The following is a 26,630-nucleotide window of genomic DNA, read 5'->3' on the forward strand; positions in this document are numbered from 1 at the left end:
GGCAGACATGGCAGTGGTCGGAGGGCCGGAGGGTTTCACTCAGGAGCATGCTATAGATGACGTGGCGCATATACCCAACGCTGCCCGAACGGCGCGCCTGCTCACCTCGGTGGTCGCATCAACGCGGCCAGTCCGTTAGATCTGTCGTATGCATTAGCGACGTTTGTTTCGGGCCTCTTTTGGCGCAGCTTCGCATATATTGCGCACTTACTTCGTACGGCTTGATTAGCTTGTTCGAAAGCACATCCCAGAACACAGGTACCCGGCGGAATTATATGGTAGTACGGCAAAGATACGTTAATGATTGGCTTCCAGGGTGGGAAAACAAAATACAAATACCAAATAGAGAGATCTGCCAGGTGTACAAACGCTAGAGAAACGCACTGCTTGCCACGAATGGAACTCAGTTTTTTTTAATTCGTGAATATCAATTCGTTGGTATTTTAACATGCACTACAAAAAACAAAAGGAGCAACTCGTTCTGACACATAGCAATAATAAAGGTTTCCTCAACTTTCTCAAAATTCTCAAACTTACCAAATGAACCAGCCTAAATCGGTATATATGAGAATTACTAAGCTCACATGCCGAATTGTTTCGGTATTTGCGTTTGTGTTGCGCAGTGTTGTAGCCCCAAGCTAGGTCATCCGGATGCAGTGTCACCCGCCAAAAGATGCTCCTCTCCGTTTTCTTTCTCCTGACTCACGGTCGGGCTACAGTGGCGACGTCCATTGTTCAAGCCCGACTGTGGCCGGCGCTGCTGCTGATTTGGGAACACCGCCCCCGCGAACTCCAGGTAACGGCTGGCAGAACGTCTGGTTTCAATCTTTGTAGGGCCACGTGTACGAATCCGAGTTACGTCGCATGGGCAGTTGTTGTGGGTGCCGTTTAAAGCGTTCCTTTCCAACCACTTTAACAACGTGAATTGGAGGGATTTTTTTGTAAGGGAAATAAAGCGAGTTGTACCGCCGAATGGTAAGCAAAAGATTTCCCAAAACAAAATTGAGTTAGATGTGGTTTTAAATAGTTTCTCCAGCGTTGACTCAAAATATCCAAATAAAACTTGTCATACATGCTTCGAACCATCCTTTAGCGTCCGAAACCCGCGCTTCGCCCTTCACGCCTCTGATTGCTCCATGCCTTCATGGCGTTGCGAGAGGACACCTTTAGCCTATCCGGCTGTCGGAGGCTTGTACGATCGCGCATTAGCAGCGCTTGCTTTTACTGCCATTTAGAAAAAGGTGAACTAACTGCAGTTGGCTGCACCTGACTGGCTGAGCATACGCTCAGCCAGCTTGCAGAGCGTACATGTCATCGTTCATGTCATCGTACATGTCAGCGTACATGTCAGCGTACATGTCAGCGCATCCATTGGTTTTCTGCTTTCGGGATGCTTATAATTTCTCCGTGCTTCCAGAAAGTGGGTACGCATCCAGTGGCCCAACCTTTTGTTATAGTTACCAGTGTCACCTGACTGGAATTCGCTGTGCAGTTCTTTTACACCTCATACTGCATGTCATCAGTCCTGTGGCCTTATGTGTTGCTGCTGAGTCGACAGCTGTCAACAGTTCCTCCATGCTCAACGTGGAAACAAGACCAGCTGCCTCTTCTATAGTAAGGGGTCGGCCTTCCTCACGGGACGGGGGGAAGGTTCTAACCCTGAGGCTGGAGGGAAGGGTAGATTTTAAGGGTAGATATTGTAAGTTGCGGCTAATGTTGCGCGTAAGTAACTTGTAAGGGAGGGTAGATATTTTAAGTTGCCTAAATTTAAGAAACTTTAGTTTAAGCAACTAAATTTTAGCAACTAAAATTTAAGCAACTAAAAGGTAAGTTCTAAAACGGTAAATGTGGGAGTACGTAAATTAATATACCCAGAGTTACTGAATCATTGTTTCACGTCACTCAGTTTTTCTTGTTTATTTGCTGTGCTCACTTCGTTTTCGCCATCTGGGGACCCATCTTTCACCGATTTCCTAATTGCCATCTGAATTCATGATATTCCAGTTCTGAAGAGTGCACAAAAACTTCTGAAAACACCCACGAAAATTTCTGAACAGTCATTCCAAAAGCACACTGCCATTGCACAAGTGGATTTGGCTCATTCTGATTAACAAAACACCATGATCTGGATCATTTTTGACTGCGAAATATGACATGTGTACACGTTTGCAGGAAGTACCTCACGTGTTTTATTGGCACCCCTTTTTTCGGGGAAAGTTGCGGAGTTTTTCTTGTCATTGTAGTTTAACGTGACTTAGCTTTGTTTTCCGGATCTAGCACGTTTCGAACAAAACAAACCCCTCAAATGCCCCGCAAATGAAATTGCGGCCAGAGGTAAAAGGATACCCAGAAAATTGTTACCTGAACAAGAACGGTCGCGGGGGACAAAAATTTATTTGCCACCGAAGGAGTCGGGGATGTTGTAGGGTTCTTTGTAAGTAACTGCTGGACGGATTTATACCGAGTTTGTAGGGCGGCCAGTGGGTCTTCCGTACCCTCGTGCGCTACGGCACACATCTGCAGCATATCAGGTGTATTTATAAGTGGACCGGGCGTCGGAACGGTAGAATCGTTATCATCAATGTCTTCTTCACCGTTTTCAGCCGCCACTTCCTCCACGCTTTCCACTAGCCGAAAGGTATCTCTGTCATCCAAAACGTCCAGTATGGACTGCATTTGCGTCGGCGATCACGTATTCACGGAAGTTTATCCCGACTTTAACTTCATCCACTCAACGAAGGTGATCCGATGCATCTTCAAGCTAGTGCACGTGACTCGCGCAGTCCTGTAAAGCTTCCACAGTTCGATGACCGGGCGTACAGAGGGAGAGCAAATTTGAAACAGTTGAAAGAACTATCGACTGCGTTCCACTCAAAATTATAACTTCCCTTTTGTGCCAACCATTTTCGCAAAAACACACGAACGTGCCCCTCGGCGTTCTATTTGCACGCCATGAATCAATATTAAGGTATTCTCAACAAAATGAAGTGAAAAGTAACACTGTTTAAGCTGAATGTTTTGAAGCCGTCGTTAAACCGGGAGAGACCATAATACTGTTTTCGTTATAACGAGTTAGTCAAAGCATTGGGCTATATTGGTGTTGCAAGGGGGATCGGGATATCTTTTTTAACCAGGGCGTCCTCTAAATTGAAATTTGTAGTATAGTTTTAGCGGTATTGCATCAGAATTGCTCCGAGATTTCTTCAAAAGCACCAATGCCTGCACACAAGTTCCAGGAAAATTTCCCTGCAGTATAATATAGCACATGCAGCAGTGTGAAAGTCGGTCCGAGATTACCGGGAGCGAAATATAATGTGCAACATATAAAGTAAACAAAGGTACCACATCACAATTATGTGGGTTCGGTGTTAAAATGGTCCATTGCTTCTCAACCAATTACATGGTAATGGGAATCAGACGAACAATATACTCAAGATACAGGCCAACGCATGGTGCTTGTTACTGCTTGTTTGTAGCAGCAGTGTGACGGGTACTGTTTCTAAAACGGACAATTGGAGGAGTTTGTACATAATGCTTAGTAGCAGCGGAAAAAAACTGGACAGGAAAAGGGACACAAACACGGTGCTGCAACGAGAAAAAAAAAGGTTACAAATAGTGAACCCTATTTGCCGTCTAGCGGGCTCCCACAACCGATCTCATTTCTTTAGAAACCATGCGGATTTCCTGTTTTTTTATCAACAAAGCACTGAATTTCACCTGGGGTGGGTAATTGATGGCATGGATAAGTTTTTATGGCCCACTCACATTACGTTATAAGACTGTAGTGGTATGTGTTTGTGAAGGTGGTTATAATAGCGTACTAATAATGCGTACGAAGATATTGCAACAGGTTTGAAGTTTCTTTGTAAAGCAAATGCCTTATTGATGAAAAAATGCATTCGTCAAAAAAAATCTACATGTGAGAAACTTTCGTAACTATGATTAGTGTTTGCAACATTCAACAGGACGTAATGCTACTAAAAATTGGTTTAAAAATATTTGAACAGTAATAAAACAATAAATTGTGTGTTAAACATTGTTGTTTGTTGTGTTGCAATTAGTTGTGATTTGAACATTTTTGTGGTTTTTTCTCGTTTTTTAAGTACTTTCTGCGAAATAAATTGTTTTGTGAATTGGTGTTTTGTTATCAATCAATCTCACGAAATAGATTGGAAGCAAGACGCTTATAATATATATCGTGCACTTCACATGGAGGTATTTAAGACGATGCTCTTTCTTGGGTTCCTTCTGTCTATCTGTCGGCGACCCGATTCAGCCACCCAGCCAAAGAAAAACAATGCCTGCTCAATCGTCTTTTATAGTCACTGCTAAATCTACCCGTCTAAGTCCGGTGTAATGTTCATACTTGTCAACATTGTTGAAAAAAAAAGACATTACGCAAATATACGACAACAAATTAATACGGAAGTGATATTTGCAATGTTCCTATATATATTCATACCTGCTTGATTTTTGAGAAATTAAATACTTCATAAACTGAAGAAAAAAATTCACTCCGCCGTCACCAGCTGTAGGCTACACGCCACTATAGCTTCTTGCGCCATTTTAAGAAATCAACCGGCAACACTTACGAAATGTTCCACTGGATAGGTTCCACGTTGTTTGCAACGCACGTGGAGTATGGAAACGCGGTTCTATAAACGTTGAAGTGCGGCACCTCGATTTACGCGCATCTTCGCAGTACGGCAGCATTGGCCTCGAGACACCCGGCCTGGAGCAGTAGAACGCGTTAAATTTAAAATGATTTAAGCAAACCTTTGGCGTCATTACATTGGGAGGAGCGTTACGCAAAATGAACAACATGAGAGGTGAGCGGCATAGCAAAGGGAGGTTTTTACTTAACAAACGTCGCTAAAGACTACCATCTTTTATCGACATTTCCAACAAAAGAAGCAGATATGTTCCTTTAAAAAAGATCATACATGCTTGAGCTTTGCGAAATAAAATACTTCGTCAACTGCAGAAAAAAAATCATTCCACCGTCGCCTGCTGTCGACCGCTCCAAAATAGCTTCTGGTCCCATTTTAAGAAGTCAATCGGCCACAGTTACGAAATGTTCCACTAGATAGGTCCCACGTTCTGCTTGGAATGCACGTGGAGTAGGGCAACTTGGTTCTATTAACGCTGCAGTAGGGGGTCTCGATTCACGCGCATCTCTGCCCTACAGCAGCGTTGGCATCGAGACACCCGGCCAAGAGCAGTGGAACCCGGTAAAGGGAAAATGACTTGCGCAAGCCTTTGGCGTCTTTACCGTGGGAGGAGCGCGACTCAAGATGAACGACATGAGAGGTGAGCGTAAAAAGGAAGGGAGGCATTTACTTGGCAAAAGTCTTTAAAAACTATTGTTTTTTGTCGACATTTGCAATTGTGTGGTTTCGGCAAAAGCAAAAAAAAAAAGCAAAAGCTGTCGACTAGCTTGTGGTGCCTAACCAGATTGCTCGAGACTGGAAACAAATTACATACATTGTCACTACCCCATGTTCCCCAGATTTCTTTCTAAACTATTGCAAAGTATGTCAGATGTAAAATCTTGCAACCTTCTTCCACAATTCGTAATATGAGAATCGTTTTCTTCAGTGCTTCATCACTATAGATTAAAATCCTCCTGTTATCCGAATAAATCATGAAGCCATTCTAAAAGCAAAGGTCTTAAACTTTTCATGTCTGCGCACAATGTTACCAAAAAATAATAACGAGAAAAAACACCGAGCTCACAAAGGCGTGCGCCAAGTTAGAAGCACCTGGCGTCTCTCAGGCTTGCGCTTTTCCTGGCGCAGAGTGAGGAACTCCCGAAAAATATCGAGCGCACGTGAGCCTGCATGGTTTGGGGTGCACCCGGCGTCGGTGAGCTCTACCTTCGAGAACGCTCTGACCCGCTATCGTCGCGTGATCACGCGGGTCCTCTTCACTCGGCAGTTCACGTGCATTCACGCATGAAATTGAACAGACGCACACGGAGTGTGCCTTACCGATCCTGAGGTTCGGAAAGCGGTTGTCGAATATTGTTGTGCTTGCTGACGTGGTCCATTTTGAGAGAGAAGTGGAAGACTGGTGAAAAAACAATCAGGGCAAACCAGTCACGGAGAACGTCCACCGAAAAGTTCGGAAATTTATGTTACGTGCAGGTTCCGCCTCTCCGATGAATATGTTGCGGCCGCAAAAGCTCCTCTTTATCTCTAGCATTGCAGGAAAAGTGCAAGCTGTGAAATTTATTTCACACATTTTCAGAGCGATGTTCACACTGTTTTGCCTAATCGCTTTCTGTATGCTTCTCGTACGCTTTAGTTTTTTGTTGTCTTGCTCATGCGCATTTGGCTCTCAGACTGGCACATAGTAAAACGGTGCTTAGAAAAACGCCTAGGCATTCCCATCGTTGCGAAGTACAGAGCAAGCTCCATCTTAGGCACGAGCTCTAAACCTCTGCGAAACACCATTTCACGTTACAGATTCTGTGACGAGCACAGAGGTCCGTCGTCAGCATTACACGGATTTTTTAAATTTCCTTCTACCACTACGCATACATTTTTAGAAAACACCCAACTCCTCTGGTCTAGATAAATGAATTAAAATTCGCAATGTATTCCTTGTTTCACCTAGCCTAAGAATAAAGTTAACATGAAAAATATTTTAAAATGTAGACATATAGTTTAGGACTAAGTCGTTATAAATGTGGGACGGCCCCAACCCCGGTATAAACGGGGGTGGGAAGTGCGTGAGTTCTGCGTTAGGCATTGCAATAAAATCGCCGAAAGCGGAGACCGGGTCCGCGCGGCACAGCAAAAACCCGGGGGAAACGATATGGCGACACAGCTGCATTCGCCGACCCACCTGTTTACACCGCTGGAGCGCGAGTAACTGTGGTATAGGTCGCTTGTTTGAAACCATGCCGATAAATAATTTTGTTAAATCAATGAGTGCGACCAACTGGAAGTAAAGAATTTCCCAAGGTAATCCACCACAATCCAAATCGTTGAACATACCAACGTTGAACCTAATAGCCTTAAGGGCCCCTTAGGGCCAGAACGCCCGCAATTGTATGGTCTTATGGCAAAGATATGTTAAGAATTGGTTTTCAGGGTGAGAAAAGAAAATATAGATACCAAATACTGACTTCTGGCCGCTGGAAAAACGCTATAGAAACGCACTGCTTGCCACGAATGGGACTAAGTTTTCTAAATTCCTGAATACCCATTCGGTTGTGTTTTATCATCTATTACAAATGCGAAAGGAGCAATTAGTTCTGATAAATAGCAATTATAAAAGGTTCCTCAGTTTTGTTGTCATTCTCGAGCTTATCAAACTATTTATGTTATATCGATATAAATGAGAATCAGTAAGCTCACATACAGAATTGTTTTGCTGAATGCGTTCGTGTCGAGTGGTGTTCTATCCCCTAGCTAGCACATCGGTATGGCTAGTATCCGCTGCGTCACCCTTCGAAAGACGCGCCTCTCTGTTTTCTTTTTCCCGACTCACGGACGGGCTAAAGCGGCAGCATCCTCGCTCAAGCGTGGCTGTTTGCCGACGCTGCTACTTCGTTCGGGACGCCGCCTCCGCGAAGTCCATCTATCGGCTGGCAGAATGTCTGTTTTCATTCTTTGTGGAGCCACGTGTGGGAATTCAAGTCACGTCGCATAGGCAGTTGTTTGGGGGTGTCGTTTAAGGAGTTGCTTTCCAACCGCTTTAATAGCGTTAATTGCAGCGCTTCTTTTTTGTATGGAAAATAAACCGGGTGGTACCACCGAATGGCTGAGGGCGTAACGGCAAGTACAGAGTGTTGCGACGATAATTGGAACACTTTAAAAACTTCTTCTGTGCGCGCTGCCGATCTGTTCGCGCTAAAACGTGCCACGGAGGTCGCAATTTGTGGTCTATCTTGTGTGATACCGGGAACAGCGATGATACTTACCTGTGTATTCCGAAAATAAATGAACATGATTTTCGCCTATGGGGAAAATGGCGGCTGATATGCACGTGCGAGCCAGCGCAAGTTGATGTCGCAATGACGAAACCACCTGCAGAATGAAACGCACGTTTGGGATTCACGTACGGAGCCAAATGGTGCAGCATACGATCAGAAAATGCACCTATAAATCAGCTAGCAGACGATCAGAAAACCCGGTTTTCGGGCTCGCACGTCCAAATCGAAGTTATTTTCCCATAGGCGAAAATCGTTTTTATTTATTTTCAGGATAAACCGGTAAGTACCATCGTTGTTCCCGGTATGAAACAAAATAGACTACAAATTGCGACCTTCGTGGCAAGTTTGAGCGCGAACAGAGCGGCGGTTCGCTCAGAAAAATTGTTGAAAGTGCTCCGAATACCACCGCAACACACTTCAGACAACAAGCTACCCCGGAGGCGAGAGCTCGGGAAGCGGCGGAGAAAGGGCAAAAAACGCCAAGCGGACCCGGGAAGCAACGGCTCAACGGCAACGCCGACAACAAGCTACCCTGGAGTATATACAGTACACAAGCGTAGTCACTCATTCACATAAGCGAGTGGGCAATGTCTCGGGTGATGTACGGTAAGAATGATCGCCAGTGCTTCGCCCACTCATCATGACTCACTTCTTGGAGATGCGTGAATTTTTTTGCTGTCACCTGCTGTTTGCTGTTTGTGGCCAAATTGACCGTCATCGAATCAGCTTCCTTGGGCTCAGCAGAACAACACCTTAGCCACTGAGCCACTGCAGCCGGTATCTTAAGTTATTTCAAGGGCTTCAGATACTCGAAAAGGTTGGGACATCCACACAAACCCGAGCTCCTGATAGTTCCTTCCTTACTGTTGTGGTTTCAGCGAAACAGCTGTGTGATACCGCGGCACGTATTAGCGTTTCCAAACAAATGAGTTTCAGGTGGATTCAAATAGGTTCTCGCATTTGACTCAAAATAACCAATTGTAAGTTGTGATACATGCGTCCAATCACTCTATCTTTTGAAACCCGCGCTTTGCTTTTGAAGCCTCTGATTGCTGCCTCCCTTCATTGCGTAAAAAGAGGACCCCTTCGGCCGCCCTGGCTGTCGTAGGCCTTGGACGATCGTGCATTACATGCACTCGTTTACGCTGCCCTTCATCAAATATTCACCTCATGCACGTGACTGCAAATGGATTTTGTAACTTCCCAAACTGTTCGTTAAAGTGTTTTAAAGTCTGAGTTTATTCTACACGACGATACACTCAAAGTAGTGCTTTGTGGAGTCGGTTACAGGGTTCAGTTAGAACATATCAAAACTTTCCAACAATATTAGACGGTTTCTATTGCTTAGGCTAACATAGTGCACTGCCGCAACGTTTTTATTTTATATTAATATTCATTCATACCTAAGATTCTTATACTTTATACAATAAATGTTCCAGCCAAAAGCAGGGACGTGCCGTACGCCGTAAATACGAGACAGCATTTATGGTAATGGTACCAGTACGAGGGACTCTGCTGAACGATTTCCTTGGTTTTTGACCCCCAAATACCCCCCTCCGCCCACCCCCCACACACACACACGCACACACGCACGCACACACGCACGCGCGCGCACGCATACACACACACACACACGCACACACACACGCACGCACGCACGCACGCATGCACGCACGCACGCACGCACGCACGCACGGACACACACACACGCACACACGCACGCACGCACGCACGGACACACACACGCACGCACACACGCTCGCACGCACACACACACACACGCACGCACGCACGCGCACACGCACGCACGCACGCACGCGCACGCACACACACACACACACGTACACACACACACGCACGCACGCACGCACACGCACACGCACGCACGCACGCAAGCACGCACACACACACACACGCGCGCACGCACGCACGCACGCACGCACACGCACACGCGCACACACACACGCACATACTAGACCACACGTGGAAGCTGCCTCCGGTGCCTTTTTAGCACCTGTATTACTCTACCCACGGCGTCAGCCTGTTTGACTTTCGTTTACTTTTAAAATCTTCAACCATGCGGCCATAATGTTCGCTTAGATTTGCCTGTGGTCTGCGAATTCTGCTCACACAATACGGCGACCTCCTTGTGGCGGATCAACCGGATAACGAATTTTGATTGTAGTTACGTTACTTTTGGTAGGAACCAAAAAGAGTTGTGGTAGGATATATTTGGCCTGGTCCACCATTGTTACATTGAAGCCTACTCCCATGGTCGCACAAAGGCAATGTCAGCACTTTCCTCTCCTACTTTTTCCAACTTTAGCGGGATTTTGCGTCTATATGCATTGGGTGTTTCCGATCAACGGGAACCGCTGGAGCGCAAGGGATCTTCAACGGCTATTATGGACTCTATTTATAATCGGCAGATATGCAACACAAATAGCTTCCAATATAATGCAGCGCACCTTGGGCGAAGTAGTTGAACACCTTAGCAAGTCGCAAATGTTAGTCACTTCAACGGAATTGGTTGGTATTACCCCATTATCGCTGCATCTATATTAGCGACAAAAGTACTGTTGCGGTCTCCGTAATCTCACCTCTGAAGTGTACAGCTCCTCTATTAGTCGTAAGTGGTTGGAGTGGAACCTTGTTTAATTTAGATAAAAGATTGGTATTTCAACGCAGTTCAAAGCCTCGCAAGAAAGCAAGACGGATGTTTTTAACCAAAACCTAAATCGTGAACAGATGTGCACTTTTCTTTTTCAGGAACATCAAGGAAGCAACCGGGGCCCATTTATAGCAGTATTCGCATTCCTTCCAATCTCTACAATAAGATATAAACATTCATGTCAATCGATTTAAAAAAAAACGAATTGTAACGTTTTACAAAGCATCCAAGATAGTGTAGTACATTTGCTGTCATCAACCAGGGCCACCTGGGCTCTCACTTCTGTATGTTACACGTTGCCCCGTATGGCGATATCCCGGTAAGGAACCCGCCAGTGTAACGTGTGCCTCGTTTGGCGTTCCTGAATACTTTTGGAACATGAAACTTGTAGAGATAAGTGACATCATCAAAAACAGAAAACCCGTAACATTATCAATTTACCGACACGCTGTGGTGGTCTAATGGCAATGGCGTTGTGCTCTTCAGCACAGGGAAGCCGGTTCGATTCCCAGTCGCTGCTGCCACTTTTTTGATAGAGGCGAAAAGCGAAAGAGCCCATGTGTTCGAGATTCTCGCAAACGTTAAAAATCCCCATGCGGTAATAATTATTCCGGAGGCATCCACTACAACGTGGCTCATCGCCTCTGTAGCGCCGGCGCGTTAAACCTTAAATCATTCAATCAATCAATCAAATCTCAAGTAGCCAGCATCCACAAAAAACACCGATGATAACGGAGGCACCCGCTCCGCTTTTCAATTTAGGCTATGGAATATCCCAATCGCTTTTAAAGGAAATTTTTCTACCCCTACAAGCCAATGGTTTTTTTCGTGGCGTGTGGTAAAATAAACTTCCAATGCGGCAGAGGCGGGAGAGGGGGTTGGCGGAGTGTTACATTCACGGAGCACGCTGTAAATGGTGCCGCGAATTAACCCACCGTTCCCTGCGCGCCGTAGCTGCTCAGCTCGGTGGTCGCGTGGGCAGTGCCTTTCTGACGAATTGGACGTGTGCTTCAGCGACGGTTGTTGTGTGCCCTTTTTGGCGCAGCTTTGTGTCCACTGCGCACTTCCTTTGCACGGCTTGAATAGCTTGTTCGACAGCAATTCCTGGATAACCAAGACCCGACAAAATTATATGGTCGCCTGGCAGAGATATATTACTGATTGGTTTCCAGGGCAAAACAACGAAATTAGAGACAATATAAAGACATCAGGCAGCTGGAGAAACGCTAGAGAAACGCCGTGATTTCAACAAATGGGACTCCCTTTTTAAAATTGGTGAATATTTATTTATTCATTTACCCTTAAGGCCCTTACGGGCGTTACATAGGGGTCGCAATGAAAAAAAGAACACATTGCAACATTAAAAACAGCAACACCCCCAAAAAAAAATGCGAATACAAATACATTCATGTCGAAATGCATAGTTTCAAAAAAAGGGTACACAAAAGGCGCACAACAGTTATCCAATACCTAAAATGCGAGGGTTAAAAAATGAGCCAGGTTCAAAATAACACAAACATCGAACATTGAACCAATCTAAGAGGTTCAAAAATGACACAAACACTGGAAAATGATTTATACATTGAGGAGTAATTGCAACTCTTTGATAAATGAGTCGTGATTACTGAGGGTGACGATGTTACCTGGGAGCTGATTCCAGTGACGAATAGCAAGTAAGAGTGGCGAAAAGAAAAATAGGTTGGTACGCGCGAATATTGGTTGAACTTTGAATGCATGATCCAAACGGGAAAAAACGCGACCAGCGGGTCTTATGTGCGAGGCAGCGAAAGAAGACTGGCTGTGGTATAGCCTATGGAAAACCGATAAAAGACTATAAAGCCGGCGTTGTTGTAGAGGTGGTAAGTTCAGGGATTGTTTCATTTCTGTTATACTTGATGATCGTGAGTAGTTCCTGAGAATGAATCGGGCAGCTTTATTTTGGAGTGCCTCGAGTTTATTTACGAGATACGACTGATGGGGGTTCCAGATTAGCGCTGCATATTCAATCTTTGATCGAACAAGTGTTTGGTAGGCCAGAAGCTTTGTGGATGTGTTAGCTGAATGCAGATTGCGCCTAATGGATCCGAGTGATTTAGAAGCTTTGCTGTTTATTGTATCGATATGGTGATTCCAGGTTAGATCAGACATTATGTGGACCCCCAAGTATTTTATCATGGTTACGGTTTGTACAGGCATACTATTGAGAAAATAGTGACGGGGCTCAGACGCGCTAGTTTTGGTAAATGTTATGGCGTTAGTTTTGGGCACATTTACTTCCATCTGCCAATCCCTACACCATTTCGTCAGTTGATTAAGGTCTGCTTGCAAGGATAAGAAATCTTGGGGGTTTTTAATTTGCTTATAAATGACGCAGTCATCCGCAAATCATCGGATAGTAGAAGAGATATTAGTGTTAATGTCATTGATATATATTAAAAATAAGATAGGACCCAAGACTGAGCCCTGTGGAACACCGGAAGTTACTTAAGCTAAAGAGGAGGAATTATCATTAATGGTTACTGACTGAAACCGATGGGTTAGGAAGTTCTTAATCCACCTGTTAATCTTAGTGTTGATATTAAGAGCAGAAAGTTTTTCCATTAGACGGATGTGAGGGACTTTGTCGAAGGCCTTGGCGAAATCTATGAATATAGCATCTACTTGTGAGGACGAATGTACTGCATTATGGAGATCAGTCATTAATTCGAATAACTGAGTTTCACAAGAACGGCCTCTCAAAAAACCATGTTGATTAGAAAAAAAGAAGCTCTGTTTTGTTAGGTAGCTTTGTTAGGTAAGGGTAATTGGTTGCCCTTTAATAGGTATTACCAAAGGCGAAAGCAGTAACTGCTTCTGATAAATAGCAATATATAAAGTTTCTCAGCTTTCCCGCGATACTCAAAGTTACCTGCTACCTATTTTAAATCGGTATAAGTGTGTATTACTAAGCTCACATGTCGAACTGTTTTGGTGACTGCGCCTGGGCCGTGCTGTGTTGTAGCCCCAAGCTAGCACATCAGGATGGCTAAGTTCCGCTGTGTCATCCTTCAAAAGAAGCTACTCAAGATTTCTTTCTGCCGGCTCACAGCTTTGCTACAGCGGCGGCGTCCGCCGCTCAAACCCGGCTGTGGCCGATACTGCGTGTACATTCGGGACGCCGACCTCACGAATTCCAGGTAATGGCTGGCGCAATGTCTGGTTTCACTCTTTGTAGAGTCACGTGTGTGAAATCAAATGACGTCGCATGGAAAATGTGAGTGGCGTTTAAAGCCTCGCTTTACAGCGGCTTTCACACCTTGAATAAGAGGGAATTTTTTTGCTTCCGCTCTTTCCTTTCATTCCGCGCCCTGATGGAGGCGGAGTATTGGGACCTTTTCGTTTCCTCCCGCTAATGCAGGTATTGCGAAAGTATTTCTGTGATGGCTACTATTCAGCGTGTACTTAGACATGGTTAGGTTTTTTAGGTAATAAACATCTTCACCTTCTTTTGAACAATGTTCTACCGCCCCATGTTTCAGGTAAGGTGCAAGTTAGGTCTGGGCCTGCCGCGTCAAAGGTAACTTGGATGACACGTGACTAGGAGGGTAGCAAATCAGCCGTGTAGAATACCTATTTCAAGAAATCTTTCGTTTTTTGTGTAACTACTTTTCTTTTTAAACACTTTCGCACCACAACATGGGTAAATAAAAGCGCGGAAATACGCAGACCTGGCCTAGAGCAACAACCCTATTGTAGCTGTACTGACACGTTTTCGCCTTCAACACTGTTAAGAAAAATTAGGTTCCCAGATTAATTTTCGTACCACTTTCATGGTGTGCCGCAGAAGGTTTCGGTGCTATTGAAAACTTCACATTTAATTGCTTCTATCTAAACAACCCATAAGGTCGGGAGGTCAACGAGAAACGCGAACATTTTTTTTAATTGTATAACCACAATATGTATAAGAAATGCATACGTCTCACGAAACCAGGCCATTAAAGAGATGAACCTAACAGAACACCGAAATATAACCAGAATACACCAATCATGCATGCCACAGAAATCTCCCTGAAGACCTGAAATATTACCCCAAAATTTGCTTGGTCCCCGGGGTTCGACATACATAGTCGTTTGGGCTTGTAGTATAATGCAATATGCAAAGAAAAGATCTCCCTTGCTGTCACCGGTACCTCTGTTGCCAAATGAGGGAAGGAGTGTGCCGTAGATTGAGACCTCACAGGATGAATACATCACTCTACTCTCACTATTCAATCTGGCGTCCCAAGGCGAGGGCAACTGCTGATTTAAGCGCAGCTTATTTAAGCACAGCCTATTTAAGCACATTTAGCGTAATACCGATGTCAAAAGTGGAAAGGCGATAGGCACAATAGCGTAGACAACTGTGGGATTTATTGCTGTTCCCTGAAGCTAACAAAATGATTGAAAAGACAGATAGATCACTTTTTCGCTAACAGTAAGAGGTTCTAGACCAGCTGTTAAAATAACTCTGGTAAAACGTAAGTGTCATTGGAACACACAACGAAATGAACGACCAACAGAACAAAGGAATTTGCATTATTCTATATATTTTTGAACGACTGCGCTTAGGTGACATTAAAATAATGTCTGAACCAATGAGCCGCTGCTTAACAACGCAAAACCCATTAAAACTAAGGCTTCCTGATTATATTATAAATGATATGGTGGAAAGCTCGAGGAGGCTGCTACAAGGGTGGCAGAAATTATGATAAATATCCGTAGCCCCTGAAGCATTTCTGTCGACAAGTCCCTACGCTTAAAAAACGTTTTGTTTGTACGCAAGAATGAAAGCACTGCACCACTGACCATGGCTCTGTTCGAGCTGCCTTACAAAACTTCTATGCTTTCCTACGCAACCAGTAAAGGCTCTGAATATTTCAAAGAATTGAAATGCTCAAAAATATAAATGCTAATTAATGAGGCAGATTGTCAGGTTCGTAAACAATATTACTATTAGCAGAAACTGAGTGATCGAGAATATGTTTATAAAACCCAAAATAGAAATAAAATTCGCACTAGGTACAAAGGCAAACTAAAGAACAATAGGGAGCAGCGACAATGTTGTATACAAACGGGTCACTAGTTCCAACGGGTGAAAAATCACAGTTGGTGAACGAAGGAATAGGACATAGTACGTCCTAGTTGAAGTAGCGTTGAAATGCTCAGACGAACTGTCTCGGCCACTCCAAGCTCCCGTGGCAAGTGGACGCCGCTCTCTTGGGGCGTCGCGGTGTTCTACTATTGTGCGACGACTCGACTTCCTTGGGGGAGTCGGGTGGTCGGGATTCCTGGAGGTTGCAGTTGTGGAGGCCCTCTTCGTGCACAGCACGGTTCTGGCCGCCCGACCGCCGTCCATCACGGTCACGCTGCTCCCTTCAACTCCCTGTTCTTGTTCTTCACGGGATCACTTCTCTTTCGGTGTTCGGGGCTGGCGCCTTGCGATTGGCCTACTCGTGAGTGTTTGGTAAGTGTACCTTCAAGATGATGGTGATGATGATGCTCTCGGGATGTTTCAAATGTACTCCGAAGCTCGCACCTTGGTTATCGTCGTCGTCCTCTTTTTTCACTTCCCTTCATGACACTGCCCCCCCCCTAAGCCTTTTCCCACGAAAAATGTATCTTTAAAGTCCTCCAGTCCAGCACACCACAACACTATACACTCCCTTCGAACCCAAGTCAGAAAAGCTCTATTCCACATAATTCTAATGGTAGCACACCGACTGTACAACATCACTTCACGGAAGCTGATAGCTTCACATAAATAAGCAAGCGTACCAAACCAATGACCGTATTTACACAACACATACAGGTGGAAAGCACGATCCAAAAAGAAACAAACAAATCGAGCTTGCACGAGTTCTTTTCTTTCATCTACAGTGGCTTCGATGGCACCTGGGCGAGTGGTGATTAGGCTTTCCCAGTAAGTGACGGGGTACCCATGCACACGGCAACTTTCTGCCAGACCGTGCGAAACGATGAACAATGTGTTTTGGTGGCTTTTGCATTTCGTGAGCCACTTGTAAGTTGTAATACAGCTCTTTTCCCAGTACAAAATTTCTTTTACTTGGTTTTTGATCATCTACACTTTCCCCGACTAGAGTAGTGCCTTTTTAGCTTAAGTCATTGGCGCTTACTTTTTGACACTACCTGGCGCTTTAGGAAAGAAATCTGGTGCTGTGGTATGTTCTCTTCTCTGGCAGTACTCCTTTTTGCAACAGTGCAGCGCTACGCAGCCGGGATATCTTTAAACTACGCTTTAACAACATCCTGAACTTCGAGGTCAGCAGATGCGCGAACAGGAAAATTTGATGTCGCTGCCTGCTGATTTGTAGATGTTGTGGTGTCTTGGTTAGCATGAGGAACCCCTGACGTTTTGTGCTCACGTCAGGTTCACATGGTTCGTTGACCTCTAGTGCTCATTTTAAAGGTAGCACAATCTGGTAGCACAATACTCTAGTGCTCCTCTTAAAGGTAGCACAATACTGTACCCGATTAAGATCTTGTGAACAACCTCTTAGGAGCTGGATGTTCTTGATACGATGATTACATAATTGTGAGTAGCCGGTGTGCAAATACTTCAATCGACGTTCCTAGTTTGTCTTCGCTCGAACTCTAAATAGTTCCTTGGAAGGGTGGGCTAGGTGTAACAATACAGGGCAGGGAAGGAAGAATGAGATTAACTGGACTTATGAAGGCTCTCGGTCAAAAATTGTACCTGAAATCGCAAAATGCAAATGAATAAATGAAGCACAAACTCTAGTTCTACATTTATTTATTCTGGCGACACAACGACGGCCTCAATCAAAAGACCGCCTCGTGATTTTTATCCTAACCCTAACATATTGCCCAATACCCAGTGTGAAAAACCGAAATTTCTTAAAGAGCGCTAATGCCTGCACACAAGTTCCAGGAAAATTTCCTGCCGCATCATAAAGCAAATGAATCAGCGTGAAAGTTGGTCCTAGTATCATCATCATCATCATCATCATCACCACCAGCCTGTCTACGCCCACTGCAGGGCAAAGGCCTCTCCCATTATTCTCCAATTACCTCGGTCCTGTGCCAACTGTGACCAATTTATCCCCGCGAACTTCTTGATCTCATCTGCCCATCTAACTTTCTGCCGCCCCCTGCAGCGCTTGCCTTCTCTAGGGATCCACTCTGTTACCCTTAATGACCAGCGGTTATCTTGCCTTCGCATTACATGCCCTGCCCAAGCCCATTTTTTCTTCTTAATTTCTACTAATATGTCTTTAACACCAGTTTTCTCCCTGACCCACTCCGCTCTCATCTTGTCCCTTAATGTTACACCTATCATTTTCCGCTCCATTGCCCGCTGAGTCGTTCTCAATTTAAGTTGAACCCTCTTAGTGAGCCTCCAAGTTTCTGCCCCATAGGTGAGTACCGGTAAGATGCAGCTGTCATACACTTTCTTCTTCAACGACAATGGTAGGCTGCTATTCATTATCTGATAATGACTGACCTTATGCACCCCACCCGATTCTGATCCTTCTAATTATCTCTGCTTCATGGTTGGGATCTGGGGTCACAACTTGGCCTAAGTATATATATTCGCTTACCACTTACACTGCCTCGCCATCTATCTCAAACTGCTGTGCTGTCCCGAGGTTATTGATCATTACTTTAGTTTTCTGCATATTAATTTTCAGGCCCACGGTTCTACTCTGTTCGCCCAGTTCGGAAAGCATGATTTGCAATTCGTCCCCCGAGTTACTTAGCAAGGCAACGTCATCAGCAAATCTGAGGTTACTGAGGTATTCTCCATTAACCCTTACTCCCACCTGTTCCCAATCCAACGTTCTGAATACTTCTTGTAAGCATGCTGTGAATAACATTGGAGACATTGTGTCTCCTTGTCTGACACCCTTCCTTATAGGTATTTTACTGCTCTCCTTATGGAGGATGATAGCAGCTGTAGACCCATTATAGATATCCTCTAGTATTCTTACATAATGCTCATCTACCCCTTGGTTCCGTAATGCCTGAATGACTGCTAGGGTTTCGACCGAGTCAATTGCTTTCTCATAATCTATGAAGGCTATATATAGGGGTTGAGTATACTCAGCGCACTTCTCTATCCCCTGATTGATTGTGTGAATATGGTCCATTGTTGAATAACCTTTACGGAACCCTGCTTGTTCTTTAGGTTGACTGAAATCTAAGGTTGCAGAGATTCGGTTAGCGATTACCTTGGTAAATACCTTGTAGACGACTGACAGTAAGCTGATCGGCCTGTAGTTTTTCAAGTCCTTCATGTCGCCTTTCTTATGGATTAGGATGATGTTCGCGTTCTTCCAAGATTCCGGTACCATTGCGGTCATTAGGCATTGCGTATACAGGTTTGCCAGTTTTTCAAGTACAATTTCTCCGCCATCCTTCAAGAGGTCTGCTGTTATCTGATACTCACCAGGTGCTTTGCCTCCTTTCATTTCTTTCAAAGCCTTCCTTACTTCTTCGGTCGTTACTGGTGGGATGTGTGTCTCCTCTGAACTACTGTATCGTTCGGCATTATCCTGTATGTCCCGGCTACTGTACAGATCCCTATAGAACTCCTCGGCCACTGTGACTATTTTATCCCTATTTGTGATGACATTGCCTTGCTTATCCTTAAGTGCATACATCTGATTTTTCCCCACGCCAAGACGTCTCTTTACTGCTTTCAGGCTACCTCCTTTCTTTACAGCGTATTCGATCCTCTCCATATTATACTTCCGTATGTCAGCTGTCTTGCGCTTATTGATTAACTTCGAGAGCTCTGCTAGTTCTATTCTGTCAGCTGCGGTAGAGATTCTCGTGGTTTGCCGTTTCCTGATTAGATCTTTCGTCTCCTGTGAAAGTTTACCAGTATCCTGTCTAGCCATAGTGCCCCCGACTTCTACTGCACACTCCGTGAGAATGCGTGTAAGTTTGTCGCTGGCTTCCTGTGTCGTAAGCTCGGCTTCCTCGTTAAGGGCGGAATATCGGTTCTGCAGCGCGATCCTGAATTCTTCTACTTTACGTCTTACTGTTTGCTCATTTATCGGCTTCTTTCGTACTAGCTTGTTGCGGTCCCTCCTCAACTCAAGCCAAATTCCAGATCTTACCATACGGTGGTCACTACACCTTACCCTTACGAGCACTTCCACATCCTGCACGACGCCAGGGTTATCGCATAATATGAAGTCTATTTCATTTTTGTGCTCCCCATTCGGGCTCCTCCAGGTCCACTTCCGACTCTCCCGTTTACAGAAGAAGGTATTCATTATGCGTAGGTTATTCCGTTCTGCAAACTCCACTAGTAGGTCACCTCCTGCTATTTCTACAGCCCAGACCATAGTTCCCAACTGCCTTGTCTCCAGCCTGAATCTTGCCTACTTTAGCATTGAAGTCCCCCATAACTACAGTATACTGCGTTTTTACTATAGCCATTGCCGATTCCACATCTTCATAGAAGCGTTCCACTACTTGGTCGAGGTGGCTTGATGTGGGCGCGTAGCCCTGCACCACCTTGAGCTTGTACCTCTTATTGAGCCTAATTACAAGAGCAGCTACCCTTTCGTTAATGCTGTAGTATTCGTCTACGTTGCCAGCTATACTTTTATTGACTAGAAATTCCACTCCCAGTTCTCTTCTGTCCTCTAGACCACGGTAACATAAGACGTGTCCATTGTTCAGCACCGTGAAGGCTTCGCCTGCCCTCCTAACCTCGCTAAGGCCTATTACATCCCATTTAATGCCCTCTAATTCCTCGAACAACCCCTAGAGACTTGCTTCGCTAGATAAGGTTCGCACGTTAAACGTTGCCAGGTTCAGATTCCATTGGCGGCCTGTCCGGATCCGGTGATTCTTAGCACCCTCTGCTGCGTCACAGGTCTGATCGCCGCCGTGGTCAGTTGCTTCGCAGCCGCTGGGGACTGAGGGCCGAGGGTTAGTTGGCGTATTCATGGGAGGTTGTGGCCGGTACTACACCAGGGTGGCCAAACCTGCTCTGGTGAGGGAGTGCATTACCGGCAATGGTCGCCGGGGTCAGGCCGCACCCCAAGCCCCTTTACGCAATTCCATCAATACGCGGATTTTTTTTATCCGGTGGGAATTGTCCGGCACCGGGATTCGAACCACGGTCCTTCTGCACGCGAGGTGGGTGTTCTACCTCTACGCCAGCGCTGCATATTCTCGCTCCCGGTCCTAGTATACCGGGAGCGAAATATAATGCGCAATATATGTAGTAAACAAAGCTACCGCGTCACGACGTAGCGGGTTTTATTCCCGGCCGCGGCGGCCGCTGTTCTGATGGAGGCAAAAAGCAATAACGGCCGTTTGTACGAGAATTCGGCGTGCTGCAAACATCAACAGGTGGTCAAGATTAACCCGGAGCCCTCCACTACGTCGCGCCCCATTGCCTCCGCAGCATCGGCGCGTAAAACCCTACAATCAATCAATTAATCAATCAAATATAGCACGTTACAAATATGCGTGTTTTGTTGGTAAAGCGGGCCTCTGCTTCCCAACCCATTACATGGTGTAATGAAGGCGCCCGACCACGCGAAACGAAGGAAATGCTCTTGGTTCGAACGAGGAGAAGACATTATATTTACAGAAGTCACAGACAGAGGTTTTTTAGCAATGACGGAAGGTTACACACGAAATGTTAGACGAGACACTCAGCTAATGGAAACAACCCAAGTGGCCCGCTCCGCCAACCACAACTACAAGGTCCGCGACCGTACCCGCGTAAACGTCCGGAGAACACAACACGCTCACGGTCGGTCGTATGAGCACGTGGGTGCCGACGTTGTCCTCGTCGCGGTGCTTGCGTAGTCGGTGTTGACTCCACAGGTTGTGACGTAGAAAAGAATCTCAGTCGAAGCAGTTAAAGGGCTTGATCCCACCTCGCGCCCGGTCACGCGAAGCTCAGCACGCTGGAGCCCGGTAGACGGTAGTCCGTGGTGTGGGCGATGCCCTGGGCATTGGCGGCGACGCCCGGAGCCGTAGCGTAGACTGGCGACGGCCTTCTGGCACGTAGACCGGATGTCTTTCGCGGATTCTCACAGTGCCGTGCCCCGTTCGACCAGCCTTGTCCCTTGGCTCGGTCTCGCTCACTCTCTGGCCATGCGTATTTCACACCTCTTTTTCCTGAAACTCAGCAGCACCAGCTGGGTCTCGAGCTTCGTCTTTCTAGCGTACAATGCGGCGTCACTACCCTTCCCGGGTATGTTCCATCACACATGGTTTATCTATGAGTCTACCTCTGTCTTTAAAAAGAGATTCATACGAAGAATGTAGGCAAGATACAGTCCAATGCATGGCATTTCTTACGGCTTTTTTTGGGACCAGTGTGAAAGCGACTGTTTCTAAAATGGATGACTGCCGAATTCGCACATTATGCTTAGTAGCAGCGGGAAAAACTCCACAGGAAAAAAAGGCACATACACAGTACTCAAACAAGAAACAAAAGGTGGCAATTTGTGTGTCCTATTTGCCGTACTAGGCTCCGACTACCGATCACATTTCTTTTGAAAGAATGCGCTTTTCCTGTATTTTATCAACAAAGCTGGTAATTATACCTGGGGGTGCTAATTGATGCCATGGACAAGTTTATATCGTGGACTCACATTAGGTTATAAGGATGTCGTGTAATGTATTTATCAACGTTTTTATAATACCGTACTCATGGTGCACAGGAATATTTTGCAACAGCTTTGAATTTCTTTGTAGAGCAAACGATTTATTGATGAATAAAAGCAATCGTCGATACCAATTTACATATGCTTGTTGTTTTTTATTTAATTTGCCGTTTACAGAATTCAAACAAAAATTTAACTTAAGAAAATAGTTTTAAAACTTGTTGCACATTTAAACACCAAAGTAAAATTTGTCTAAACGTTGCAGCTTTTTTGGTTAAATTTAGAGCTAGTTTAAAAGTGTTTTCTGCTTTTTTCGTAATACAACTTAATGTGGTCTAAGAATTTAGAATTTGACGGTCTTTATAATATCACTCCAGGTCACTTATTTGCAGTCTCTTAAGAAGGGCATTCTGTGTAATATCTTGACATCAATTATTTGCGGGGTACTAACAAAGCGAAAAAACTGCGATAGCTGTCGATTAACTTGGTCTGCCTAATCAGATTGCTCTAAACTCGAAACAAACGAAACATTGTTGTTACCCTACGTTCACTATAATTCTTTCTTAGGTATGGTTAGAGTAGAACCCTGCAAGCTTCTTTCAAAATAATTAACATGTGAAGCAGTTTCTTTTTTTCTTTTGGGCTTCATTGCTATAGAATAAAATATTGATGTTATCCGCACACGATCATAAAGCAATTTTAACAGCAGAGGTCTTTAAGCTTTTACGTCTGCAGTATATTGTTAAAAAATAACAAGAAAAACACCGAGAACATGCGGGCCGCCGCCTACACAGGAGCGCATGACGTCGGACAGGCTTTCGCTTGTAATGGCGCAGCGTGAGGAACTGCCCAAAAATCGAGCACACGTCAGCCTGCGTTGTCGGGGGTGCACCCGGCGTCGGCGAGCTCGACCTTGGAGAACACTCTGCCCCGCTTTCGTAGCGTGATCACTCCCGTCCTCTTCCCTCGGCAGTTCACGTGCGTCCACGCATGAAATTGGACCGCAGACGCGGAGTGTGCCTTACCGATGCCGAGTATTGAAAAGCGGATGTTGAAGATCGGTGCGCGTGCTAACGTGGTTCGTTCATTTTGGGAGTGATGTGGACGGCTGGTGAAAAAATAATCAGGGCGTGCCACTCACGGAGAACGTCCAGTGGCAAGTTCGGAAATGCATGTTAGGTGCATGAGCCGTGTTTCCGATGAAGAAAGAGAGGCCGATGGCTATGCTGTTTCTCCAGCATCTCACCAAAAGTGCAAGCCGTGCCAACTTTTAAGTGCGAATGCACTTTATAAGCGACCCCAAACCATCCACCGCCGGCGGCGTTGGCGTCCGCAGTGCTCCTCTATATTTGAAAAAGAAACAGCAACCGGCGCCAGGTTTCGATCCGAGGACTTTGCGGCCGCAGCGCGACGCGCTACCGACCAAGCCACGGACGCGACGGTGATAGCAGTGTTAGACGCGCCTTATATCTTTCACGCATTCAAACTACGTCGTCAGCGGCGTGCGTTGGCGACTCAGCGGCGTTATAGCGGCTTGATAACTGCGTGGTGTACACGTGATACTACAAACCCGATGGAAGAGATGGAAGAGAAGGCGGCGAGGCGGTGGGCTGCGGGGGCCGAGCGCAAGCGCCGCAAGCGGGCCGACAACCGTGCATTCGCACTTTCACATTCTCCCCCTCGGCGAAATGCGGGGGAATTTTTTAAAACGTGCACAGAGCGATGCTCACACATTTTTGCCTAATCGCTTTCATATTCTTGTCTTGCGCTTTCGTTTTTTTTGTCTTGTTCATAGGCATTTCGCCCCATGACTGGCGCATAGATCCAGTAAAACAGTTCTTAGAAAAACACCTAGGCAATCCTATCTTAGGTAAATCCCCAGCGAGCTCAAGTTTAGGCACGAGCTCGAAACCTCTGTGAAAAACAATTTCACGTGACAGTTTTTTGACGACCACAGCGTTCCATCGTCAGTATTACTCGGATTTGGTACATTTCCTCTTCAACTACACTTACCATTTTAGAAAACACCGTCATTCTCTGCTCTACATAAATCAGTTCAAATACGCAGTGTATTCCTTCTCTTCGCTAGCCTGATATTACCGTTAGGATCACAAATAATTTTAAAATTTAGACATATTTGTGAGCACTAAGTAAATATACTTGTGGGAAGGCCGCAATTATGGTGGTTGAACATGTGTCAGGTCCGCGTTAGGCATTGCATTAAAATCGCCCAACGTGGAGAACGGCTCCCCGCGCCAGAGCAACGATTCGGGGGAAACGACTATTCGACAGGGGCGCCTTCGCCGACCAACCTCTTTACACCGCCGGAGAGCCAGGCACTGTGGTATTGGGCAGTTTTTTTGAAACCAAGCCGGTAAATACATTTTTGTTACGTGAATGAGTGCAACCAACAGGAACGAAAGATTTATCTCAAGGTGATCCCCCTCAAAGCAATTCGTCGACATACCAACGTTTAGGCTGATAGCCTTAAATGCCCCTTGGTGCAAGAAAGCCCGCATTGGTGCTGCCCGCTACTCAAAACGGCAGTGTCTCTAAAGAATAAATACGAAAATGTTTTTTTTAAAGCAGAGCTTTCCACCTTTACCACCCAACAGTTTTTTTTTTGTGGCGTGTCGAAAAACAAACTCCCAGAGCGGCGCACACGTGCCAAGAGGCGGGGCCTAAGGGTTTCAATCACGCTGCACACTGTAGATGGCGCGGCGAATTTACCTAGCGGTCCCCACACGCCACATCTGCTCACCTCGGAAGTCGTGTCGCCGGGTCCATTCCATTGGATTTGTCGTATGCTTTACCGATGGTTGTTTTGCGCGTGGTTCTGCGAAGCTTCGCATCCATTGCGCACTTCCTTCTCACGGCTTGAAAAACAAGTTCGACAGCCCCTCCTAGAGCCCCCACTCACTACGAAACTATATGGTAGTACGGCTAAGATTTGTTAAGGATTGGTTTGCAGGGCGGGAAAACAAAATATAGATAACCAGTGCGGACATCTGACCGCTGGAGAAACGCTGGAGAGAGCACTGCTCGCAACGAATGGGACTCAGTTTTTCTACATTCGTGGATACGAATTCGGTTGTGTTTTAACAGGTATTACAAAAGGCGAAAGCAGCAATTGGTTCTGATAAACGGCAATTATAAATGTTTCCTCAGCTTTCTCGCCATTCTCAAACTTACCAAGCTAACCAGCTTAAATCGGTATAAATGAGAATCACTATCCTCAAATGCCGAATTATATCGGTGTCTGCGTTCGTGTAGCGCGGTTTCATAACCACAAGCTTCCATATCAGGATGGGTAGGTTCCGCTGTGTCACCCTTCGAAATGCACTCCCCTCAGTTTCGTTTGTCCCGACTCACGACCCGGGCTACAGCGGCGGCGTCCACGCTAAACTAGGCTGTGGCTGAGGCTAGTGCTGCGTTCGGGACGCCGCCCCCGTGAACTCCAGGTAACGGCTGCAATTATGGCTGGTTTCACTCTTTGGAGAGAAACATGTGTGAATTCAAATGACGTCTTATGGGCAGTTGTTTAGGGTGTCCTTCAAAACGTTGCTTTCGAACCACCTTAATAGCTTTGATTGGAGCGATTTTTTTGTATGGTAAATAAAGCGAGTTCTACCACCGAATGGCTGAGGCCGTTAAAGGTGAGCAAAAGCGTTTCCGCAAAAATGCGCTAGAGGCGGGTTCACACAGTTTCTAGCACGTTGACCTAAAATATCCCATTGAATGTTGTCATACGTGCATCCAATCGTCCTCTAGCTTCCCAAATAGGCGCTTTGTCCTTGACACCTCTGATTGCTCCCTCCCCGCATTGCGTAGAGAGAGGCCACCTTCGGTCGCCCTTTCTTTCGGAAACGTTGGATGATCGCGCATTAAAGATGCTTGTTTTGACGGCCATTCAACAAATGTTGACTTCGTGCACGTGACTGCGATTGGATTTTCTAACTTTTCAAACTGTTCGTTAAACTGTTTTAAAACCTGAGTATCTGCTGCACGACAGATAATCTCAAAGGAGTGGCTCTGTCGAGTCGGCTTCAGGGCTCCGTTAGAACATATCTCAACTTGCCAACCTTCATAGGCCGTTTCTATTGCTTAGGCTAACATTTGGTACGGCCGCAACATTTGTTATTTATGTTATTATGCACTCATACCTAGTCTGATACTGCATATAAACAATGTACCAGCAAAAAGCCGATACGTACCATGCGCCGTTTATACGGAACAGCATTTATGTTAATGGTACAAGTACCACAGACTCTGCTGAAAAATTTTCTTCAGTTTTCCGAGCACACCTCCCAAACATACGTACAGACCCACACCTGTAAACGCCCCACTTATGCCTTTTAGGCACCTCCTATTGTTC

Source organism: Haemaphysalis longicornis, unplaced genomic scaffold, assembly GCF_048455015.1.
Source record: "Haemaphysalis longicornis isolate Haplotype H1 unplaced genomic scaffold, Haemaphysalis longicornis Haplotype H1 scaffold_8, whole genome shotgun sequence".
Taxonomy (NCBI): domain Eukaryota; kingdom Metazoa; phylum Arthropoda; class Arachnida; order Ixodida; family Ixodidae; genus Haemaphysalis; species Haemaphysalis longicornis.